Here is an 11664-nt window from a genome sequence, read left to right on the forward strand (position 1 = left end):
CTCAATATAAAGAAAACAAAAATCCTCACAACTGGACTTATAAGCAGCATCATGACAAAGGGAGAAAAGATTGAAGTTGTCAGACCTCACATTGTTTCTACAATCGATGCCAATGGAAGCAGCAGCAGTCAGGACATCAGACGATGTATACCACTGGGCATATCAGCTGCAAAGGACCTCTTTCAAGTGCTGAAGAGCAAATATGTCTCTGTGAGGACTAAGGTGCACCTGACATAAGCTATGATATTTTCAATCACCTCATATGCATGTGAGAGCTGGACAATGAATAAGTATCTGGTTACCACAAATGGGATGGCCTTAACAAACAAGTTTTTTTCTGTTACACTTTGGACGCTTTAAATCCATGTTCAAAGTGCCAGGCTCTAGGGGCTGGGTGAAAGCCCCTCAGTCTTGGGGTCCAGCTCTGCCTCCTGCTTCCGGCCCACTGGAGCTAGAGGCATTTCTTCACTCAGACAGCTGCTAGCTGCTGAGGCTGACAAACCCAAGATCGACAAATAAAACGACACAGTCCTGATGTTACCAAACCATATGGCAGACCATTAATTCAAGTCCATTGTAAGTCCCAAGGTCGGCAGAGCCTGGCAGGCTGCTGAACAATGACACAGCTACATGCAGGGTCAAAGTGTGCCGTAAGCTAGAGATGATTCCCCAAGGCTTCTGCTTATATACAGGAAACAGACCACATCCCCTAAGGCAGCTACTCCTTGCTCCCAGTACATTCCACCATGAAGTTGATTACCAGTCTTGTCATGGAGAATACTGTATCCAGCTGCCCAGCCACTCAACCAGGCCCAGCCAAGTTGACACACAAAATGAACTACCACAATAAGGAAGACTGAAGAGGAATTGATGCTTTCGAGTTGTAGTGCTGGCGAAGAAAGCAGAAAGTACCACGGACTGCTAAAAGAACTGACAAATCCATCCTGGAGGAAGTGCAGCTGGAACGCCCCTTGGAAGTGAGAATGGCCAGACTTCGTCTCACCTACTTTAGTCCTGTTGTCAGAAGGGACCATTCCTTGGAGAAGGATGTCATGCTTGATAAGATGGGTGGTCAAAGAAAGAGGGGAAGACCCTCAGCAAGATGAATTGACACAGTTGCTGCAGCACTGGGCTCAAGTATAGCAGGGATTGTGGAGCTGGCACGGGACTGTGTGTTTCATTCTGCTATGCATAGGGTCACTATGAGTTAGAGATGACTCAACGGCACCTAACAACAACAACAACATAGTCCTATTTGCCCACCCTCACCGGATTATCTTGCCTATCTACCTATGTATCTATTCATAGATTAATGTTTATTATTACTGATAGAGCAGGACGGAATAAGCAACAGTGTTTACCTTTGTTGTCTGTAACGTTTGTGAGCCTCTCTAATCAAACAGTTTTTATAAAAGGAAATATACAGTTACTGAATTCTGCAAAGGAGCCCTAGTGGTGTAGTAGTTAAGCACTTGGCTACTAAACAGAAGGTTGACTATTAGAATACCCCAGCCACTCGATGGGACAAAAATGTGGCAGTCTTTCTGTAAAGATTTGCAGCCTTGGAAACCCTATGTGGGAAGTTCTACTCTGTTCAGTAGGGTGGATATAAGTCAGAATGGATGACAATGATTTTATGCTGCTGTAAAAAAAAGCAGACAGTGGGGAGGACTAGGAAGCTATATTTTAGGCATCTATCTGTTCCTCTTCATGGCCCAGATGGTTTGAAATCCAAAATATCTTCTTCTTAATATTACCTCCTCCTCTTGGATGTGTTCTTCCTCTTTAATTCATTAAATAAAGAAAAACAAAATAAAATAAATGAACTAGCCACAGGCAAGAGAGGCAGAGAGTACATTGAAAGTTTGCAATCATTTTATATTACTGAACATTATATGGAAACTCTGGTCACTTGGTACCATTAGCGGCATTTGATTAAGATAAAAGGTAGAAAAAATAATTCATTTCTGAGTGTGAGTTCATTTTCCTGAGCAACATACCTTAATAATCCTCAGTGGATTGCTACCACTCTGCTTTTGCAAATATATGGATGTCACAGGAAAGCAGAATTTGAGGATCTAAATGTTCTTGTACAGATTTTCACAGCCCTTAAATTCATTTTTATAACATTATATTTATTCTTTCAAGTGGTAGAATGTTAATGTGCATTGAAAGCTACTTGGTGGTCAGGACTGTAAATTCATTTTTCTGTGTCCTTCACAGGACATATTACATTGCCTTGAGCATAGTAGATGCTCAATAAATAATAAATACTTGTGGAATCAAGTTTAATTATATTTCACTGTTGTTCTGTAGGAGAGATTTGACATTTCAAGTTTTTACTGCAAAGCTAATCCTTCTATCAGTGCATTTCTATTATGTGGATGTACAGAAAAATATAACAATGTATTTGATGTATTTACAATTCTCCTTTAAACCTGACATGAGAATTCACTGACCGTCTTGCAAAAAAAAGTTCTCAAAAAAAGTATTTCTATTTTATTGATAACTTGACAAGCTGCATGAAATCAAAAAAAGGAGAACCAGAGAATGTCATCTGAAGGACCCCACTCAAAGAAAAATTCTATTCAAACAAGCAGTCAGATTACCTAAGCAAGGATACTGAAATAGTGCATACACTTACATAACAAGCCCAAGATGATGATAATTGAGAACCAGTGGTTCAGGAGAATGTGTCTGACCATTCTGTGCCCATAGGTATATCCAAGGTGCTGATTAGGCTACGTGAAAGACAGCTATTCTCCTTGCATCTTTTTTTTAAACCTTAATTATGCTCCTTCAGCTTGCATTTTCACTATATTTGACCAGACAATGACTATCTAGCACATTTCCACAAAATGTGCATTTTCCATAGGAATTGAAAGTGCACTTGGAAATTTAAAGTTCAACTTCTTGCTGATCATTTGATACTTTATTTACTAAATGGATTTCAACTGCTCCACTTGCTGGTGGAGCTGACAATGAAGATGCAGAGACCAAAATTCTTATCATCGTTGTGAAGAAGTGCCCATTTATTGGGGATAATACTCTTAACACTTACTTATTTTTGTTCTTTTATTTCAGTGACCTCTACGGAAATGGATTTTCCTTCTTTAATTTTTTTCTCTGTATTGTCAAGAATCATGTGTAATTTTTTTTAAGACTAAATTAAAACATAACAGGATTTTTAAAAGAACATAACTTATTAAGGTCACACACTAAAAATAGTATTTCAGAAAACTTAAACATTCACATTGAGGCTTCTGGGATGTGGTTTAAGAAGAAGTTCATGTTTAAAAGCTTAGAGTTCTTTTTTAAATTATTTTGTCTGTAAACAAAATCATTCTCTCCCACCATGATATCATAACATCCCCATACTTCATTCTCCCATCCTTTCCTTACTAGCACATATCCAGTCTAGTATTATGGATATCTAGTAGCACAAGAAATGTATACTATATCACAATAAAGTAAGTCTTAAGGTAATAGCCATCATTCCGCTTAACATGAAACTTGAATTGTGGTCATCTGAGACAGAAAATACAAGATAACTTATCACATGATATGTTACTTCACTGTAGTGTTTGAAATACTTTGTTCTATCTATGAGGCAACTCCCTGACATGGCTCTAAAGAAAGCGCTCAGTTATTTGGTAAGTATTTGTTAAGCACTTATTTTATTCAAGGCATCATTCATAGCAGTGGGTAAGACATTTAATTGATAGTGGTGGTTGGGAGGAAAGAGAAAATAAACCTGAGCCTTGTAGGCTGAGACATGTTATGTAAAATAAACAAGGTGCTGTATTAGAGGATGTTCCAGTTTTCTACTGCTGCAAAACAACCCAATCCATACTTAATGATTAAAACAACAATAGTAATTTACTTTGCTCACTAATGGCAATTTGGTCAGGACTTGATAGAGACAACTCAGCCCTATTCCTCATGTCAACTGAGGTGGCTTGACTGATAGGAATGATAAGTTGGTTCTGGCCATTCCTCTCCACACAGAATTCTTTAAAGTACTGTTTGGGCTTCCTTAGAGCATGGCAATTTGGATAAATGAACACATATTCTAAGAGAGAATCTTTCACAGTCTGAGCCAGAAATCTAACAAAGTGTCGTTTATGCTGTATTTATTGGTTAAGCAGACACAGAGCCTGGCCAGATTCAAGGGAGAGGGCTTAGAACACTCCCCGACCCTTAATAGGAGGAGTGGCAAAGCAATTTAATCTTCAGTGCTCCGTAGAGAGTATCTGCAGAAAGTGGTCAGTAAAGAACTCTATAAAAAGTTAGAACTTGAGCCAAGACCTGATAGGTGAGAAGGAACCTGAAGATACAGTTCTTTTGACAATCATACAACAATAATTATTGAATATCTCTTACTGACAAGATACTTTTACAGACACCAGATATACAAACACCAATAGGTATTTATTTGTCTTGAATGTTCCTAACCAATGGAAAGAGTAAAATACCTTAAAGAATAATGATAAGTCAGTATGGTAGATGTTGTAAAGCATGCATATATAGATGCTGTGGGACTAAAGAGGAAGAGATGATGAAATCTTCTTGGAGAAGTCAGATATGTCTTTTCAGAGGAGGCAAAGTCTGAGCTCAGTTGGCCGGGGAAGAGAGAAAGTGAGGAATGTGGAAATTATAAGCAAGGAAAGAATATATTCACAGAACAAGGAAGCATAAGAAAAAAATGGCAGTAGCAAGTAGATTAAAATGGCTTGGTAATAGTTTAAATCATGAAGAGGAGCTGAAGCTAAGCAGAACATGTGGGTGTGGCTAGACCATGAAGGACCTTCAATATGAAGAGCATAGTGTGTCTGCTAAGGAATGAGGGTTTACCCTACAGGTTAGTGAGACCCATACGAAGGTCTCCTTTTGTTTACAATGTGCTACTGGAATCTGTATAGAAAATAGAATTACATTCAATTGTTTAAAATGCTTGATTTTCCTTTTGTTATAATTGAATGCTCAGTTGAGATCACAGCCCCTGGAACCAAGCTGATTGAGTTAAAATCCCGGTACTATGATTTTCTCAATGTGACCTTGGGCAAGTTACTTCAACTCTTTGTTTCGGTTTCCTTTTTTTGTAGGATAGGAATAATAATAGTTTATATTGACTCAACGGGGGTTTTATTCTCATTTATTGCTTATTCTATTTAATTTATTGAGTGAATTTAAAGGAATCATCATCTGTGAGGCATTTAGATAGAACAGCACTTGGCACATGGTAAACACTCAGTGTTATGATTATTATTATTACACAGGTCCTAGTTTCTTTCCCTTTGTCCAACACTGAACCCTGCCAAATCTTTAATCCCCCTCCCCTGAGTTAAGACAAAGCTTCCTGTAGTACTTATACTGCTAAAATGGTCACCCCATGCTTCTAGAATTAAAATTTGCTATTGTAAAGAGTCAATTATAAATATAAATTAGAATATTTATCTATCTCTACCACATTTAACATAAACAAAGATATTGTTTTGCCTTTTAGAAAACCTTCTGTAATGAATTATATTTTTCCTAACACCAAGTCAATGTAAGCACAGTTTGTAAAATAGACAAAGAAATAACCTAAAAAAAAAAAAATTGTTTTTTCCCCTCATCTTGCCCTCTGAATACTTCTCTGTGAACCCAAGTCACATCCTTCCCATCTCTCCTCTTCCACATCCCTTTCCACCTCTCCAGACTCCTTTATCCTTCCCCCTCCTACTTAAGCATTTCCTTCTCTTATATCTAGTTTAAAAAAATCTATTAATACCTTCAATTAAAAAAAGGATGCCACTAGCCATGTAGTCAGCTTCTAATTGGCAGCAACTATTGAAGCAACTTGAAGCTGAATATTCTCTTTCAGTTGCCAAGGGGCATTTCGAATACAAAGAAATCCTTTCTTATGAAAGAAAATCACCAACCTTAAGAAAAAAAAAGAGCACTAAAAATCCATTTCAACCCAACCATTTCAAGCAAATGCGGATCACAAGGCTGAACTTGTGGCCAGGTTGCTGGTCGTCATTAGTGAACAGAAAGGTTATAAAAGGATCTGTGATCTTTCTTTTACTAACACCCTCCTCCAGTACAGGTCCATGCTCCTGCAGGGGTTGGCAAGGGACACACTCAGGAGGTGATGTTCCAGGGCCATGATGTATACCAGGCAGCTGGATCAGAAATTGTCATTTGAGGGCAATGACTTTTTGTCGTCATCCTTCGTGCTGGGATGTGTGTTAGCACGCATTCTGTTTCTCAGTCTCCAAGAGCCCTCTGCTTCCTGACCCTTGCGGCAGCTGATTAGGATGGTAAGCTAGTAGCAAGATTTTTTGGGGGAGTGTACACTGTACAATGGCCAGCAGGAGACAGGCAGTGTTAGGAGGAAAAGAAGTCATCAAAAGCCAGTGTCATCAGTATGGAGATTCAGAACACCAATTTTATTTATTTATTTATTTTAATGAGAGGTTCTATGCAGTGTTATTGTTGCTACTTAATGTTTATTGAATGCCAACTGTGAAGTAGGTTCTGAACAGAATATTAAGAAGCTACAGTCTCTGCCCAGCGGGTTGGCACTTTAAATAAGACAAACAAGACAATAAGCAAAGGTAGGGGAGGCATGGCTCATATTTCTGATAGACGGTAGTAGTAACTGATTTCTCTTTTCTTCATGTGGGGTTGATTTTTTGGATATGGACATGCACTCCAATGCCGTTTCTTGTATTTGAGCCACAGTGATCAAATGCTTTGGAGGGAAGTGAAACTATTCAATACTGTCTGGTGCTGAAGGGCTGACATCAGCTCTTTGGGGAACACACCCTTTGTTAGTAAATGTCAGGACCCAAAGAACAAATTTAATTCCAGGCAAGTCCAAATTTGACTTCCCAGGCAGTGGGACAACACCCGGCTTCATTGAAGGGTATATGGATGGCACCTAGTCATCAGAGTGTGGGTGCTTAATATTCTTTAAAATCCTTGAAGTCAGTCTACTTTCTGTCATCATTAGGCACTATGGGAATTTTTATTGTTGTTTTTTTTTAGTTAAATCTCACTTTATGTTTTATTCAGTTGCTTCAATTTGAGGTATACTTTCAAGCAGAAATGGTACATGTATTTAATACAGTAAACTGGATTATTTTATTATTTAGATCAAGAAAAGGAAACCCTATGTCCTCTTTACCAAAAGGCACAAGTACAAAGTTTAAAATACTGGCATTAGCAGCATTTCACAAATCCTATTTTCTAAAGTAATTTCTTCAAAATAGCTCCCTCTAAGGAACACCAGTTTGGAAAGTTATGGCATGGGATTTGTAGGCCACCTGACTGAGGCCCCACCAACCACAAATGAAAGGCCACTCCATCGGCAAATGAAAATTATATATATAAAATGATCCATTACTGTTGAGTTAATTCCCTCTCAAGGCGACCCATATGTTACAGAGTAGAACTGCTCCATGAGGTTTACTTGACTGTAATCTTTACAGAAGTAGAGTGTTACGTATTTCTTCTGTAGCACTGCTGAGTGGGTTCAAACCACTAACTTTTAGGTCAGTAGTCAAGAAGAAATTGTTTATGCCACTCAAGGACCTATAAGATATAAAATAAGGCATGCTATTTGAGTGTGACTATTTAATATTTTCCAGAAATATTGACTCTAGATTGCCCTATGCTTTGAGACACTGCTTTTCAAACTGTTTTCATGTAGAACTCAGGAATTTCCTGATGCTTTTTTATGGATTTCTGGGAGTAGTGGTGATAATAGTAGAAGTGGGATCTGCTAGCTACCTAAGGCCAATCCCAAAAGGTTGACTGTGCTTCTATTAGGAGATTTTCAAATTTATACATGCACCAAAGGCCAAAGAATGGAACAGGTATTGGATATTGAGACATTGCTATTCATAAAGTCTACCAAACAGTTATACTTTTATAAAGACAAAGACCCCAAACACCCAGAACAAATATTTACCCATAGAATAGTTACTCTTAGCAACTACATCCTGTTGCTAGGCAAATTCAGGGTCAGCTCTGAGAGTGAAAGAGCTCCAGTTACAAGAGACATAGAAATGAATGATGTACAGCTTCACCATGACCTGTGAAGCATGTTACAGTAGCCACTGGTTCATTCGTGCATAGGTGAAGAGAATAGGTTTGTTAGAGGTCCCCACTTGATTACACTCACCCATGCTTTCAAATATGAGCTGGCTTTGAGGACATCAAATTTTTTTGTTGTTTTTACACAGCATGTTTTGTTAGATAAAAATTTGAGTGCTGAATTGAAGGCAGTCATGAGAAATCTTTTTCATTTATCAAGTTACTAAGATATATCTTTAAAAATATGGGAAAGCTGGGGAAGTCAGCATGAAATGGAGTTAAAGCCTTCATCCACAACATTACTGCTCCTATGGCCAGCTGTGATTTGAATGATCAATAATAGTTTTTTGTTGTTAGTTGCAGTCCATTTGGCTCTGAGTCTGACCACACCATGCACAACAGAAGAAAATGTTTTGCCTTTTCCAGCATCATTCTCACAATTGCTGGTAGGTTAAGTTCATGGTTGTGGCCGGTGTATATTTTAAGTGCTTCCAACCAATGGGCTCATCTTGCAGCACTATATTGTATAGTATTCTGTTGTGATCCATAAAGATTTTGTGGCTAATTCTTATAATTACATCATCAGGCCTTTCCTCCTAGTTTTGTCTTTGTCTGGAAGCTCTGCTGGAACCTGTCCACTATATATGATATGATACTATTTGAAATACTAGTGCCACTTCTTTCAGCATCATAGCAATACACAGACCACCATAGTACAACAAATTGACAGACAGGTAGTGGAATAATAGCTTCATTAGGGGAAAGAATATTTTAATACTAGTGGCCAAACTGAGAGTAAACCTGTAGGTGATACTATCTGTCCTCATGTGACTAATGAAAAAGCTATTTTAAAAAATCATGATAAACTGGGCTAGACTTCCCAGGGGCCAGCATAACAACGCCTTTTATTACCCTGCTATAAAATCTATATCCTTTATTCCATTGCTGTCAAGTCAATTCTGATTCATACATTGCCACGAGTAGAACAGAGTAGAAATGTTCCAGAGGGTTTTTAAGGCTGTAAAGATGCTCTGGTGGCACTGTGGTTAAGTCATTTGCTTACTAATTGAAAAGTCCGTGGTTCAAACACACCAAGCACTCTGTAGGAGAGAGATGAGGTAGTCTACTTCCATAAAGATTTACAGCCTTGAAAACTCTATGGGGCAACTATGAGTTGGAACTGACTCAATGGCAGTGGAAAAGAGAATCTTTACGGAAGAAGACTGCTACATCTTTCTCCCGTGGAGCAGCTGATGGGTCCAAACCACCAACCTTTCAATTAGCAGCCAACTGCTTAACTGCTGCACCACGAGGGCTCCCTCCATGAAACCTGGGCTTTAGTGCAATATCAAAATTTTCATAACACATGACATAGTATCATACCTCCGTGGTTTTGTATATATTATTTCCTTTTTTTATTTGGCTGGCCAACTGTATTTATTGTTTATGACACATGTAATTTATTTAATAAAATGTAATTCCAAAGAACCATGGTCACTTCCTCCATGAAGTAGTCCCTGACTATATTAGGTAGACTAATCATGTCTTAAAATATTCCAATATAGCTAACAACGACATAGTTTTTGTCTAGTATAACACTAATGGATTTATTACTTATGGTATGTCCAGAAAGTGGAATACTCTGCAGCCATTCCAAAGGATATTTATTTTAAAGATCACATATGTAAATTATTAAAAACAATCTATTAAAATATTAATAATATAATTATAGATTATTTTAATTTTCTCCTTCTTGCTCTCTGAATTTTCTAAATGATCTCTAATGAATATATATTATATTGTTTTAACAAATTACCTCCTATACATTATTTTCTCTTAGAGTCCTCCTACCCAGAGATGATAACTAATGCAATCAACTATTTGAACTACCATGTAAGTGGATTGGTCCCCTAGCATTTGTTGAATTTTAACTGATACTTTATCTTGACAAAATATGAACTTTGAACATGTTAGACATGCCAGGAGCTGTGGGAAAATAGAGTCCTCCTCATTCCTGGATCTCTCTACAGTTCATGCTTCATTTACCAAGGTTTCTTCTACTATATCTATCCCCTCTCTTTCAAGTACACACAAATACACACATACATTTATATATACACATATATTACATACTTGTGAATATGCATACAAGAATAATTTACACAAATATAGAAAGAAAGTGAGAGAGAAGGAAATGAAGAGCAGTGTACCTTGGAATCTGTTGGCTCTTAATAGTCTCTAAAGGATATCAGAAGGCAGCATTGCTCAGACAAATGTTAAGGCATTTGTCCTGTGTGATTCCCATTATGGCAATCTTGGTAAACACATCTACCTAGGAATCAGGCATTCAGTCATCACCATCTTTAGCCTTGGAGAAAAGATTCTTTTATTATTATTATTATTATTATTATTTTATTGTGATTTGGGTGAAAATTTACAGAGCAAATTCACTTTCCATACAGCAGTTCACACACTTTGTCACATGACATTGACCACAATTTACCACAATGCAACATCTCCCCTCCTGCTTCCTCCCAATAGTTACCTCTTCCCTGTGTCCATCCCTTCATGCATTCCTGCCCCCTGAGCTGTCTCCCTGTGCATAAAGCAGCCCTTCTTTCTCCCATGATTGTTCTCTCCAAGCAGTGTATCTACCTCAGGTAAATGTTCAACTCATATACCTATTGTTTGGCTAGAAGCCACAGGCATGGGTTTAATTCCAGACCTGAAGGGCAGCTAGGGGCCATAGTCTCAGTGGTTCTATCAGGCTCTGTCGGACCAGCAAACCTGGTCCCCCCTTTTTTTTTCTCCAAATGATTTTGAGTTTTGTTCCACATTTTTCTTCCTCTCTATCCAGGATCTCCTACATAGATCCCCTTCCAAAGTGGTTGACAGTAGTAGCCAGGCACCATCTAGTTCTTCTGGTCTCATAGTTGTATTGGCTGAAGATAGGATGGTGTACCAGTTGCTAGGATTAATTGTTTCCATGAAATTTGGTTTTCTTCATTATTCTTTGCTCTGGATGAGGAGAGACCTATCATTGCTTCTAGATGGCAGCCTACAAGCTTTTATGATCCCAGTCGCTACTCGCCAAAGTAGGAGGTAGAACAATGTTTTGTGTAGTATGTTATGCCAATTGAGCTTGATGTCCTCTGCAACTGTAGTCCCAAGCCCACAGATTCAACTACTATGGTCCCTCTTGGTAGCTGGCTGTGACAAAGCAGTGACTACAACCTTGCCCATTGTCAGCTCTACTATACACCTGGGAATTCAGATCATACACATAAACTTAGAGGACCTTTGTCTGCTAACTCTATACATGTTCTTGGGTACACTCCCCACTTCATAGACATACCTACTAGTTCAACCTGTCCACCTTTCTATCCACCCATATACCCATGCTTGCCTTCACTGACAATGCAGTACTGTATGTGCAAAAGGGTTCATCTTTGTTGTCTAGACCTCCCATTTACGTCTCTATGTCTTGCTCTTTCTCAATGCCACTATATTGATCACTCACATGTGTTACATTGCCCTTCTCTTCACCCAAATCAATACTTATCTCTATCTATCTAACAG

This window comes from Orycteropus afer, unplaced genomic scaffold, assembly GCF_000298275.1.
Source record: "Orycteropus afer afer isolate SDZICR_OR568_19922 unplaced genomic scaffold, OryAfe1.0 scaffold00243, whole genome shotgun sequence".
Taxonomy (NCBI): Eukaryota; Metazoa; Chordata; class Mammalia; order Tubulidentata; family Orycteropodidae; genus Orycteropus; species Orycteropus afer.